The 12,451-nt window shown below is 51.1% G+C and overlaps 1 protein-coding gene across 1 annotated transcript in view; it reads left to right on the forward strand.

Moving 5' to 3' along the window:
* LOC147679750 (uncharacterized) overlaps positions 1-12,451 on the forward strand; it is a 427,474-nt gene that overhangs the window by 207,900 nt on the left and 207,123 nt on the right. The window lies entirely within an intron of this gene.

Raw genomic sequence — 12,451 nt, forward strand, 5'->3', positions numbered from 1 at the left:
CTATGCTTCCCGCATTGGGAGGACTCTTTCACTCGAGACTGAGGATTAGCATCTGGCACCCAGTTGCTAGTAAATGTGTTGCATTCACACCTTAGGAACTGCTGACAAATGGGTGGGCTGTTCCCCCAAAATCTGTCTAAAGTACCCCAGCTAGCTTATGGCAAACCACACTAGATATCAGTATTTAAACTTTACCCTGCAGATCACCCTCCCTCCTGTATCTTCTCAACAATATCACGTAATAGGTCATGCAACATTAAGAGCTGATTTGGACCCCTCTCCACAATAGAAAAGCTGTGAGTTATTATTTATTTCAATCAGACTATATTTTAACACATTGCTTTTTCTGTGATATCATACTCAATGAATTAACCCCACAATAGCTCTGGACTAATTGTTCTTGACCACTGGTAGCCATGATATTGGAAATCAATCTCCTTGTAATCTTTGGTCATTGAAATGACTCTAGAACATAGAGGAGGAGCCCAAAATGAGATATGACAAACTGGCTAATGACAGCTGAAGGAGCTTTCTTTCAGCTAGTATTTGCATGTTAATTTATTTAACTAAGCTGGGAGTGAAGCTTGTCCATCAGCATCTTTAGGGATCTGCAAGAAGAAGAATGTTTCGTTGTTGTGATTTATTTTCAACATCCTTAGTTTTATTTCTTTGTTTTTAAGATGCAACTTTTAAATGTTTCTTCAATTTTTTCATAAGTCCTTCATCTTATTTTCACTGTATGTCAATAGTGTTAACCTTTTTATTTATTTATTTCATTTCAACAGCCACTGATGTTTTTTACTCATTTACCCCCTTTGACTTATTTGCTCATTTGAAGAAACTTGATAGCATTTGCTTAGAAACTCAAGTGTCTTCTCTCTAGTGGTATTTTCCATAGCTTCCTCTAAGGCCATTGGGATCTCCAGGTTTTTGATGCTAGCACATGCATAACCCTGCAGAATCTTTAAGGATTTCTTCCGAACATGATAAAAATCCGTTATCAGGTTGCACAGGTGGATATTAGGTGAAAAATAGCAGTATGACTGGTATTTTGTATATTTATAGTAGGGGCGAAATTTGTATTTTTATATTTTTTTCCAAAATCCTCGATTGGTTTGGTCAGTTAAGGGGGAGGAGACAGGCGCTAGAGATACAATTAAATATGTTTTCATTCTATATCCAGGTGATTGATTACAGAGATTCAATTAAGATTGTTAATGTAATGCGAATGGAATACTAAATCGGCATACGTTTGGTTCAGTTATGAATTGGTTATCATCTTTGAAAGCCGCTGTTTTACAGAAAAAACTCTGAAAATCCAAACTAAACCAAGTTAGTGATCCCCATGTTTTTTCATATTTGGCGGCAGCAATTCGGGGGTGGTTATTTTCAGAATTTCAGAAAGCGCTGAACATCTAGTGAGTGGGGAGCTTTTTCCGCTGCCGTTGGCGGTCGAGGGAAAAATCTCTTAAGGATCAGCGGTTCATTCAGATGAAAATCTGTCGGCACTTTTGGAATTAATTTAGGATTAGTCCTGAGAACAATCCTGTCCTCTTTAAACTGTAAGAAAGGTTCCTGTATAGTGAGAGCCTGTATCTCCCCAACTCTCCTGGCTGTAGTGAACGCTATGAGAACAGCTACCTTCCACAATAGGAATTTTAGGTCCGCCCTGTGAATTGGTTCGAAGGGCTGTTTCATCAGTTAAGATAGTATGATGTTCAACTGCCAGAGAGGTGGAGGACGGTTTTATGGGAGGAAAGGTTCGAAATAATCCTTTCATGAATTGTTTGATGATTCTTTCGGATCACAACGATGGTCCTGAGGAAGTTCTTCTATATCGAGATATAGCGGCGAGATGCACTTTAATAGAAGCATGGGCTAAACCAGGTTTTGCCAACAGCAGAATATATAGGATAATTTCATGAGCTGCTGAGTTCAAAGGATGAATCTTATACTCTTGGCACCACAAACAGAACCTCTTCCTTTTCATCCTATATATCCTTTTTGTACTTTCCGCTCTGGCATTTGATAATATATTTCTGCATTCCGATGACATATCTAAGTGTGTGAATTCGCAGTGTTCAGGAGCCAGGCCGCTAAGCGTAGTGATTTTGGATCTGGATGAAGCACTTGTCCCTGGGACCACGTCAAGGGTGACAGCATTGGTTGAAGGCGAATCGGGTGAACCTCCCACAGTAGGAGCAGCTCCGTGAACCGGTGTTGTCTGGGCCACCACAGAGCTATCAGAATTATTTTGCACGGTTCCTTCTTTATCTTTGTAAGAACGCGTGGCAGGAGGGAAATCGGAGGAAAGGTGTAGGCAAAGACGCCTGACCATGCCATCAAAAACTCATTCCCCAAGATCCCCGTTGGTGACGCCAACTTGCGAAGAACCAGCATTTTTTGTTCTGAGCTGTCGCGAAGAGGTCCACTGTCGGTTCTCCCCATCTGAAGAAGATGCTTTGTATGATAGCCTGGTTGATCTCCCACTCGTGGCAGGATAATTTTAGTCTGCTCAGAGTGTCTGCTTTGATATTCTGATCCCCTGGAAGATGTTCCGCTCTCAGGGACACTCCATGTAGAACAGCCCATTCCCATATTTTTTCTACTTCCTGAGACGGGAAGAGTGATCTTGTACCCCCCTGTTTGTTGAGATAATGCATTGCTGTTGTGTTGCCTGTCCTGATTAGTACAGCAGATCCTTGTATCCTCAGCAGAAAAGCCAGCAATGCGAAGCCCACTGCTCTGAGCTCTAGCAAATTGATGTGAAGGTGTTTTTCTTGTAACTACCAACGACCGCTGACCTGAAGGTCCTGAAGAAATGCTCCCCATCCTTCCGGGGAGGCATCAGTGGTAATCACCAGTGGAGCTGGTTCGGTAAAGATGGAAAGGCCCACTGAAATGTTTTGTTTTAGGGTGGACCCTAAAACAAAACATTTCAGTTGGCCTACCGCTCGGACCATGGCCGGTGTGATCTTCACCCTGTCGTCGAAGGATCCCTCTGCCTGGCACCATTGGTGATCCAGCTGTTCTTGTAAAGGACAAATTTTTAACCGGCAGAAAGGAACGAGGGGGATGCAAGAGGACATTGTTCCTAGCAGTGACTTGCAACGGCATACTGAAAGATACTTTCTTCTTGCAAACGCCTCAAAAAGAGATATTAGCCCCAGTTGCCTCTCTATGGAGGGAAATGCCTTGTTTACTGTGGTGTCCAGAATCGCTCCCAAGAACGTGATGTTCCTTGAAGGTTGAAGGGATGATTTTTCCGTACTCACATTCAGACCCAGTTTGGCAAACAATTGCACGCATGCCGCTGTTGACGACTGGGATGATGTTCGTGATGGCGCCTTGACTAACCAATCGTCCAGGTACGGAAACACCTGGTGTCTTTGTTTCCTTATAAAAGCCGCCACTGGCGCCAAACTTTTTGTAAAACTTCTCGGGCTGAATTGAGGCCAAATGGAAGTACTTTTAACTGGTAATGGGCTCCTGCTACTGCAAACCGAAGACACTGCCTGTGTGGCAAGGATGAATGGGGATGTGAAAATATGCATCCTGTAAATCTAAGTTGTTCATATGATCCCCTGGGTTTAAGAGCAGCAGAATGTCTTGCAGGGACACAATCCGGAAAGATTGCTTCTTGAGATAAGTATTTAGAGATCTCAGGTCCAGAATAGGACGCCATTGGAGAACATTCTTTCAGACTAGGAAAAAACAGGAATAAAACCCCCTTCCTCTCTGGGAGATCAGCACTGGTTCTATTGCTCCCTTTCAGAGCATTGCCCGAATCTCTTGACGCATGTGATGTAGATGCTTGACCTCTTGACGTGTCTGAGGAGTACAAGGGGGTAACTGAAGGAACTCTATAGAGTATGTCCGAATTGTATTATATTGTGGACCCACCGGTCCTTTGTTATTTTTTGCCTGAAATGGGAAGCGCCCACAGCTAGGCCTCTGCGCTATAGTCGGTGGTTTTGTGCTGATTATCTCAGTAATTATTTAGTAGTGGCTCGCCACACACATTTCTTTCACCTATGTTCAGTGTAGACCCAAGGATTTCACACTGTTGTTTGTAAGCAATTCTTCCACCCTGGGGAACTTTGGAGTGGAAGGAATACATGTAGCCGGACCCTGAAGGTTGTCATTGTCTTCTGGAATTGTCCTTTCCTTGACGACCTCCTCTTCCTCTAGGGGCAGATTTTGTATAGCCACCTGCCTGTTGTTGACCATACTGCTGACGGTATGGCTGAGAAGATGTGGAATAAGAGGGGTTTCTGCCCTATTGGTATCCTCGTCTGTATGATGATTGGCCTCTACCTCGGGCCCCCGAAAGGGCCCCTAGCGGTACTGTAGTGTTCCTAGGGCCTTTGCGGTGTCTGTATCCTTCTTGATACTTTGAAGTGCCTCATCCACATGTTTTCCAAGCAAATCTTCCCCATCGAAGGGAAGATCCCGAATCTTATTTTGGACCTCTGTTCTAAAAGCTGTCGCTCTCAACCATCCCTGACAGTGTGGAAAAGCCGCTCCTCCAAGTGACCTGAAGGGCGTGGTCGTGATATCCATCGTGCAATCAATGACTTCAGCTGAAGCTGTTTCTCCCTCTTGAAGGGTCTTTTTTACCTCTTGCCTACTATCCTTCGGGATGAGGTCTATGTAGGGTGTCAGGTCACACCACATCTGCCTATCATATCTGCCCAGAATAGCAAGGGCATTAGCAGCTTTAACTAGAAGAGCAGACATGGACGAAAATCTTTTTCATGCATTATCCAAACTCCTAACCTCTCTGTCGGGAGGCGCTGTAATAGGAGCTGAGGGTTTTTTTGATTTCTGATGTGCGGCTTGGGATATAACCAAATCCGGCTTGGGATGGCCCACTAAACAAGCTGGAGCGTCTAAAGGCGTTTTATATTTCTTTTCCAGTCTGGCGAGCACAGGTGTGACTGTCGCCGGTGTCTTCATGACTTTCAAGCCTTCTTCCCACACATGGCTAACAATCGGAATAGTCCGAACTGACTTACGGTATGGTTCCTTAAAATCATGCAAGAAACCCTCCGTTTGTGTTGTTGACATCGGAAGCTCAAACCTCTTTGCAGCTCTCTCCATCAAATTAACGAACCAGCAGATGTCTTCCGGCGGAGAATCATTAGGTACTGGTGAGGGAGATGAAGGAGATGGAATAAGGTAATCATCCCATCCTTTGTTACAGTCTGGTATCTCTCCCTCCTCTTGGTCATCATCAGTGGTGACAGGATCCTGTTGATGAACTGGTTGAGGTGACCTAGGTGCAGGGTCTGGCAGTAACTCCCTGCTTCTAATTGGAGTAATAGGGATGGAGCGTGGGTGCGGAGCAGGTATTTCTTTAGAGGCTGGAGTTGGTGGAAACCTCTTTCTATAGTCCGCCAGCATAAACTGCAGATCCATCAATAAGGAAGATGGCATGCCAACCATCTCTGCCTGGTAGCCCTGGCGATAATGTTGTTGTGGATGATATTGATACTCTCCGTATCACTCATCAAAGTCATCCTCTTGGCACTTAACATGTAATTGTAAGGGGCTACTGGCGTAGCCAAAGGGTCCTTCATCTTCTTCATCTTCTTCATTCTGCTCTTCTAGCAGGTGTGATGGCACAAGAGGAGGAATTTTGCCTGGGGAGGTGATTTCTGGCATAATCCTCCTCCTCCTGGTAATTTCCAGCTTTTCTGGTAGTTTTTCCCTCGTCGACAAGCCCGCCGACGACACCATTGTCGCCGATGCAGCCGTCGACACCAATCCGCCCTTCACGACATAGTTACTGTTGTTGTCGTTGCCGTCGAGGATCCCGTTGTCGAAATTGACGTCATCGCTGTAGAAGTCGTCATCGACCGCCGTCGTCCATGTTACCGGCGTCGAAACCATCGTCGACGATGACGCTGTTGACGGAGAACCAACTGTGACAGAAAATGAAGGCTTCTTGGAAACTAACTTTACCTCGATCTTCTTCGTCGACGATGAAGATTTTTCATCGATCTCGTTGACGATGCAGGTTTTTTAGATTTTACCTCAGGAGGCATAGATGACAGCTTCCTGAATGGTTGCTTGACCTAAGGGAGTCATTTTGACGACTCAGAACTCGCCTTTTGGGGGGGTTTTCCCCTGAAGCATGTACCTTACTCTCCTTTTCTCTATTTTGAGGGACTGCACCCAGAAGACCCTTGAGTGGTCTTTTTGTGGGCCTTCTCAGGACGTTCCTCTGAGGAATGAGCAAGAGGAGATCTTCTTCTCTTCTGAGATCTCCTAGATGTAGAGGAGGATGCCTCATCATTATCACTGAACATAACCTCCTTTCTGGCCCTTCACCATCCCTCAGGGTTTTACTTGAAAAGGTACAACCTACCTTACAGTCTTTAGCTTGATGATCCGGATAAAGACAGTAAATACAATCAGCATGAGGGTCATCCGTGTCGAGCCTCTTCTTGGAACAGGTGGCACAGGCTCTAAATAAACCTTTTTTCTCCTTTCCAGACATTCTCCGAAGAATGTACTAGTAGGCAGCAAAGAAGAGTATATATTTAGATGAAATTTACAGAAACAAAGTTCTCAAATCAAGTAGAAAAAAGTAGAATTTGAGCAAAGCTCGGAGGAGACTCCCTAGCACAACGTGCGGTAGAAATTCTGAGGGGCAAAAGGTTCTCTCAGGATTGTTGTAGAGGGTGAGAGGTTCTGATTGGTTCAGGGACAAATTTGGTCTCTTTTACATAACGAAGGTTATGGGTTGCAAAAGGCAAATGGGCCTAGGCCTCTTTTCAGTTTGCTATCCAACTAAGCATTGCTTTTTTATATACCGGAGACTCCTGTCTCGACTACGGGGAATCATTCAGGCATGTGAATCTATGAAAGCTCCAATACTGGAGTAAATATAAGTTCCTTCTACTTTCTGGGTGCCGCCCAAAGCTGGGGTAAGGGTCAACAGTACTGTGCCTGTAGAAGAAGCCCAAGGGGACTGGAGTAGTGCTTCGTGGGAGCCCTGTGGCATTAGAGAGTCTATTCATAATGTACCCCACCAATTTCGTATCTCAAAAGTTTATTACTATACAGCCACAAGCACCCTTTTTCGGAGTCTTACCGATCCTCTGAACTCCTATTACGTCATTTGAAGTAATGTCACTACTGATGCACCCACAGATGTAGCTGAACCAGTGTGTCACTTTGTTCTTCAGCTGAACATCCGTTTCAATATAAGTAGGTTGAAAGGGGGGAGGGTGTTCTTTAATATCATGATGTACAGTGTGCATACTGGGGGGAAATGTAGCGTCTGCAAATTATTTCTCCTGCCTTCTGGTTCCTCTGGGGAATTTGTCCTCACTCTGTACCACAGATAAATCAGGTTTCGATAGCTTAACAAGCACTCCCTCCAGTAGCCCAAGAATATTGGCTATTATTTTGTTGTCCAAGGTCATAAGTGGGGCAGTTGGATATTTTTACTCCCTGCACTTGGACTTGGGCACTGAAGCCGAGCACGAGTTGCTTCTCTTTCTTTTATTGGTGCGTGGGTGGGGGGGTGTTGCAACTATAACAGAAGATTTTTAAGGTTAGGGGGATGCTCACAGGTCACAGTCACAATGTCAAAGTCCCCTGTATACACAGAGTGGTTAATTGCACCTGGATCAGATGCACTTTCAACCCCCCTCTCTCCCCCTTTCCCCCCGCCCCGCTACAGATAGAGTACTTCCATCTGCATCGGCTACTTTATGATTTGGCTCAGAGCAAGTAATAAGTGGCAGTGATCTCCTAGTTTCCCCCACCCTCTCTTCTGCACATTTGAATTTAGAGTTGATAATAGACATATCAGTGGTGAGATAGTTAGTAATTGACTCTGCCCCCCGGTGGTCATTTACCCATTGTTGAGGGAAAGTGATGTATGTGCTATGAATCTGAAAGAGACACGTTAGTGATAGATTCCTTACCTTAGAATATCCCCAGGCGTCAGACTGGATCCGGAAATTTTTGCGTAGCAATACCCCTGCGCGCTGTTAGGCGTCGTCTGCGGCTCCGCGTCCGTCGTCGGCGTCGTGAGCGCCGGGATGACGTCATCGGAGTATATAGACGGCGCCCATGCGCGCTGACGTCAGTTCTTCTTTTTTCCGCGCCAGCTAGCGCAGATCCGGAAGAAGCTCTACCCCCAGTCACTTTTTGACTGAAAACTTTTTTGATCTTTTTGATCCTCTACTTAGTCGATTCTCGGCTATCGGTGCCAGGGATGCCCGGGTTCAAGCCTTGCTCGAAGTGCGGCCGACTCATGTCGGTCACGGACCCCCATCGCCGGTGCCTGAAGTGCTTAGGCCTCGACCACGACGATCGAACCTGTGACGACTGCCGGGCCCTGACGTCGAAGGCTAGGCGGGAGCGGTCCCGCAAGCGTCTCGAGCTGAGGCAGTCGGCCCCGCGCCGCTCCAGGTCCCGGTCCCGGTCCCACGGGAGGTCGAGGGACAGGTCGCGAGGTCGGAGTCATCGACGCTCCGGGAGTGGTCACCGATCGTCTGGATCCAAGTCCTCAGGTAAGAGGCATGAGAGGTCGGAGCGGCACCATCGGTCCTCCGACCCGCCCCGACGCTCGCTCGATGCGGCCGGGGGTTCGGGCGACACCGCCCACGCGGCTCCGCGGGAGTCGCAAGCGTCGCCGCCTGCCCCACACCTTCGGGTCCCTGGGCACGGCGCGTCGCAGGAGGAGGTCGAGAGGTACCTCATGGCCATGAGGGCCCTCCCTCCTCAGTCGGTCCCCGTGGCGCCTTCGGGCCGATCGGCTCCGTCTGGAGGTCCTTCCGGGTCGGGCGCTTCGGCCCCGACGACGTCGGGTGCTTCGGGCCCGGCGCCGCTGGCGACTTCGGTCCCGGCGCCGCGCGACCTCGCTGGATCCGGCTCCGGATCCGGGACCTCGCCGGTCGACCTTACGACCTCACCGGCGCCGTCCCTTCAGGTGTCGTCCCCGGCAGCCGTAGTGGTTGCCGACCCCAATGCTTCCTACGGTCCGCCTCAGGCGTCGGAGGGGCGCCGCTGGGCGCCGATTCCGTCGGCCATCGGAGAATTCTATCTCCACGAGGAGGCCCTGGCTGTTCATCCTGGTCTCCAGGAGCTGGGTGACGAGGAGCAGTGGGAGGGGTCCGAGGACCCTCTGGCACGTGATTGCCAGTCTCATCAGGACTGGACATTTGAGCTTGGGGAGGCCAGTGGTATTGACACATCGCCAGACACTGGATTTACGTCGCCCCCGACTGTGGCTTCGGAGGCGGGTTCTGCTTACAGTGTAGTGTTGACGAAGGCAGCTAAGGCCCTAAACCTTGAGCTCCCCGTCGCGGCCGTGAGGACTAATCTCCTCACTGAGGTACTCAAACAGCAGTCCGGCTCCGCGGAGCCCCTTCTGCCGTTCAATGAGGCCTTGTGTGACGTTCTGCTGGGCACTTGGTCCAAGCCCGCCACAGGTCCCCCTGTGGATAGGAACGTGGCCAGACGCTACCGCCCGGCACCGGGCGACCCTTGCTTTTTGTCCACCCACCCCACCCCCGAGAGCCTGGTCATCCAGGCCTCCAACTCCCAGTCCGCATTCCCGTCGGCCCCGCCCGACAGGGAATCCAAGAGGTTTGAGCAGTTCGGGAAGAAGGTCTTCTCGTCTGTGAGCCTAGGGCTCCGGTCAGTGAACACCAACTGTCTCTTGGGCCGCTACACCCACACTCTGTGGGACACGGTTGCGGAGGTGCTGCCACAATGCTCTGAGGAGGTCAGGGCTAAACTCAGCCAAACCCTTGCGGACGGCCGAGATGCGGCACGATTTTCCATCCGGTGTGGGCTGGATACCACGGACTCACTGGGCAGGGCGATGGCAACGACAGTGGCGGTTCGACGCCACGCCTGGTTGAGGTCCGCCAATTTCTCGGCCGATGTCCAGGCCACTCTCCTGGACATGCCGTTTGATGGCCGTCGCCTCTTCGGCGACAAGGCAGACCATGCGCTGGAACGTTTTAAGGACTCCAGGGCCACGGCCAAGTCCTTGGGCCTTGCGGCCCCACGCCAGCAATCGGGTGCCTTTCGCTCCTTTCGTGGCCACGGAAGGGGCGCCCCACCACGGACCGTCAGCCACGCGCCGCAGAATGTTCAGCAACGCGGTGGCGGCCGTGGGAACCGCCGTGGCGGTGGTCGGGGCCAGCGGCGAGGCCAGTCCACACCTCCCTCAGCAGCCCCCACCTCAAAACCTTCCTAGTCCGAGTTTTCAGGCCCATGTGACGCCTGTGGGAGGCAGGGTTCGCCATCACCTCTCCCACTGGCATACAGTCACTTCGGACAGGTGGGTGCTGCAAATTGTCCGAAGGGGTTTCTCCCTCCCCTTCGAGTCTTCCCCTCCATCCATGCCACCTCAATGCCACCGTGTGTCGGGGGATCACTTGCGACTTCTGCAAGAGGAAGTTTCGGCCCTCTTGGCCAAGAGGGCCATCGAGCGCGTTCCTGGGCCAGAAGTAGGACGTGGCTGTTACTCCCACTACTTTCTGGTACCCAAGAAGGGCAAAGGGGGCCTACGCCCTATCTTGGATCTGCGGAACGTGAACGGCTTCCTCCGTACGGAGAAGTTCAAGATGCTCACTTTGGCTCAGGTCCTGGCTGCCCTGGACCCAGGAGACTGGATGGTAGCGTTGGACTTGCAGGACGCCTATTTCCACATCCCCGTCCTGCCGGCCCACCGGCGTTACCTGCGGTTCACGGTAGGCCACGAGCACTTTCAGTTTACCGTGCTCCCCTTCGGCCTTACCAGCGCCCCACGGGTGTTCACGAAGGTGATGGCGGTGGTCGCAGCCCATCTGCGCAGGCAAGGGGTGTCAGTCTTCCCCTACCTCGACGACTGGTTGTTGAAGGCGGGCTCGCCCCAGACAGTCGTCAGCCACCTCCAGACTACGGCCGACCTCCTGCACTTGCTGGGGTTCTCCATCAATGTGCCGAAGTCACACCTGTGTCCCTCTCGGAAGCTCCTTTTCATCGGAGCGGTTCTCGACTCGGCGCAGTTTCGGGTTTACCCACCCGAGCAGCGGGTTCGGGATATTCAGGCTCTGATTCCTATCTTCGGGCCGTTATCCCGGGTCTCGGTCAGGTTGACGCTGCGGCTTCTGGGACTGATGGCCTCCTGCATCCTTCTGGTGCGTCACGCCAGGTGGCGGATGCGGGCTCTGCAGTGGGACCTGAAGTTTCAGTGGGCCCAGCATCAGGGCAACCTGTCCGATCATGTCCTGATCTCGGAGGGCACTGCGAGACAACTGCAGTGGTGGCTCACGGACCGCGACTGGGTCAGTGGCAGACCCCTCTCTCTACCCCAGCCGGAGCACGTAGTTGTGACGGACGCGTCCCTCCAGGGCTGGGGAGGCCACATGGGAGAGGCGGAGATCAGAGGCCTCTGGTCTCCGGCGGAGTCCCGGCTCCACATCAACCTTCTGGAGCTGCGGGCGATTCGTCTTGCACTGAAGGCATTCCTCCCCTCTGTCAGGGGGAGCGTGGTGCAAGTGTTCACCGACAACACCACCGCCATGTGGTACTGCAACAAACAGGGCGGTGTGGGGTCGTGGGCCCTTTGCCAGGAGGCTCTGCGCCTCTGGCAGTGGCTGGAACATCAGGGCGTGACTCTGGTGGTTCAACACCTGGCAGGTTCTCTGAATGCCAGGGCGGACGAACTCAGCCGCCGGTGCATGATGGATCACGAATGGCGTCTGAACTCGGACGTGGCGCAAGGTCTCTTTCGACAGTGGGGAGAGCCTTGGTTAGATCTATTCGCCACAGAAGAGAACGCGCAATGTCAGCAGTTCTGCGCGTTGGAGTTTCCAAGGCGGCACTCGCTCGGAGACGCTTTTCGTCGCGAGTGGAGCTGCGGCCTGTTGTACGCCTTTCCGCCTATACCACTTCTGCCCAGAGTGCTGAAGAAGATCAAGCGCGACCGGGCCCAGGTTATCCTTGTGGCTCCGGACTGGGCTCGAAGATACTGGTATCCCGAGCTACTCAGCATGTCAGTCGATCCCCCGATTCGTCTGCCTCTTCGGGAGGACCTTCTGTCGCAGCAGCAGGGGACGGTCCTGCACCCGAACCTGTCCAGTCTCCACCTACAAGCTTGGAGATTGAGCGGCGGCAGTTGAGGCCATTTGACTTGCCTCCCGAAGTCTGTGACATCATTCTGGCAGCCAGGCGTCCCTCCACTAAGTCGGTATACGCCTGCCGGTGGAATAGATTTGTGGCATGGTGCGCAGCAAAGGCTGTGGATCCCCTCTCTGCACCCCTTTCGGAAGTGCTGCTCTTTCTTCTTTCCCTTGCCCAGCAGGGCTCTGCTCTGGGCACTCTTAAAGGGTACCTCTCTGCTCTTTCAGCCTTCTTGAGGCTACCTGATCAGCCTTCTTTGTTCAAGTCCCCTATAGTGAGTAGATTTCTGAAGGGCATCACACACATGTTC

Source organism: Lissotriton vulgaris, chromosome 11 (genome assembly GCF_964263255.1).
Source record: "Lissotriton vulgaris chromosome 11, aLisVul1.2, whole genome shotgun sequence".
Taxonomy (NCBI): domain Eukaryota; kingdom Metazoa; phylum Chordata; class Amphibia; order Caudata; family Salamandridae; genus Lissotriton; species Lissotriton vulgaris.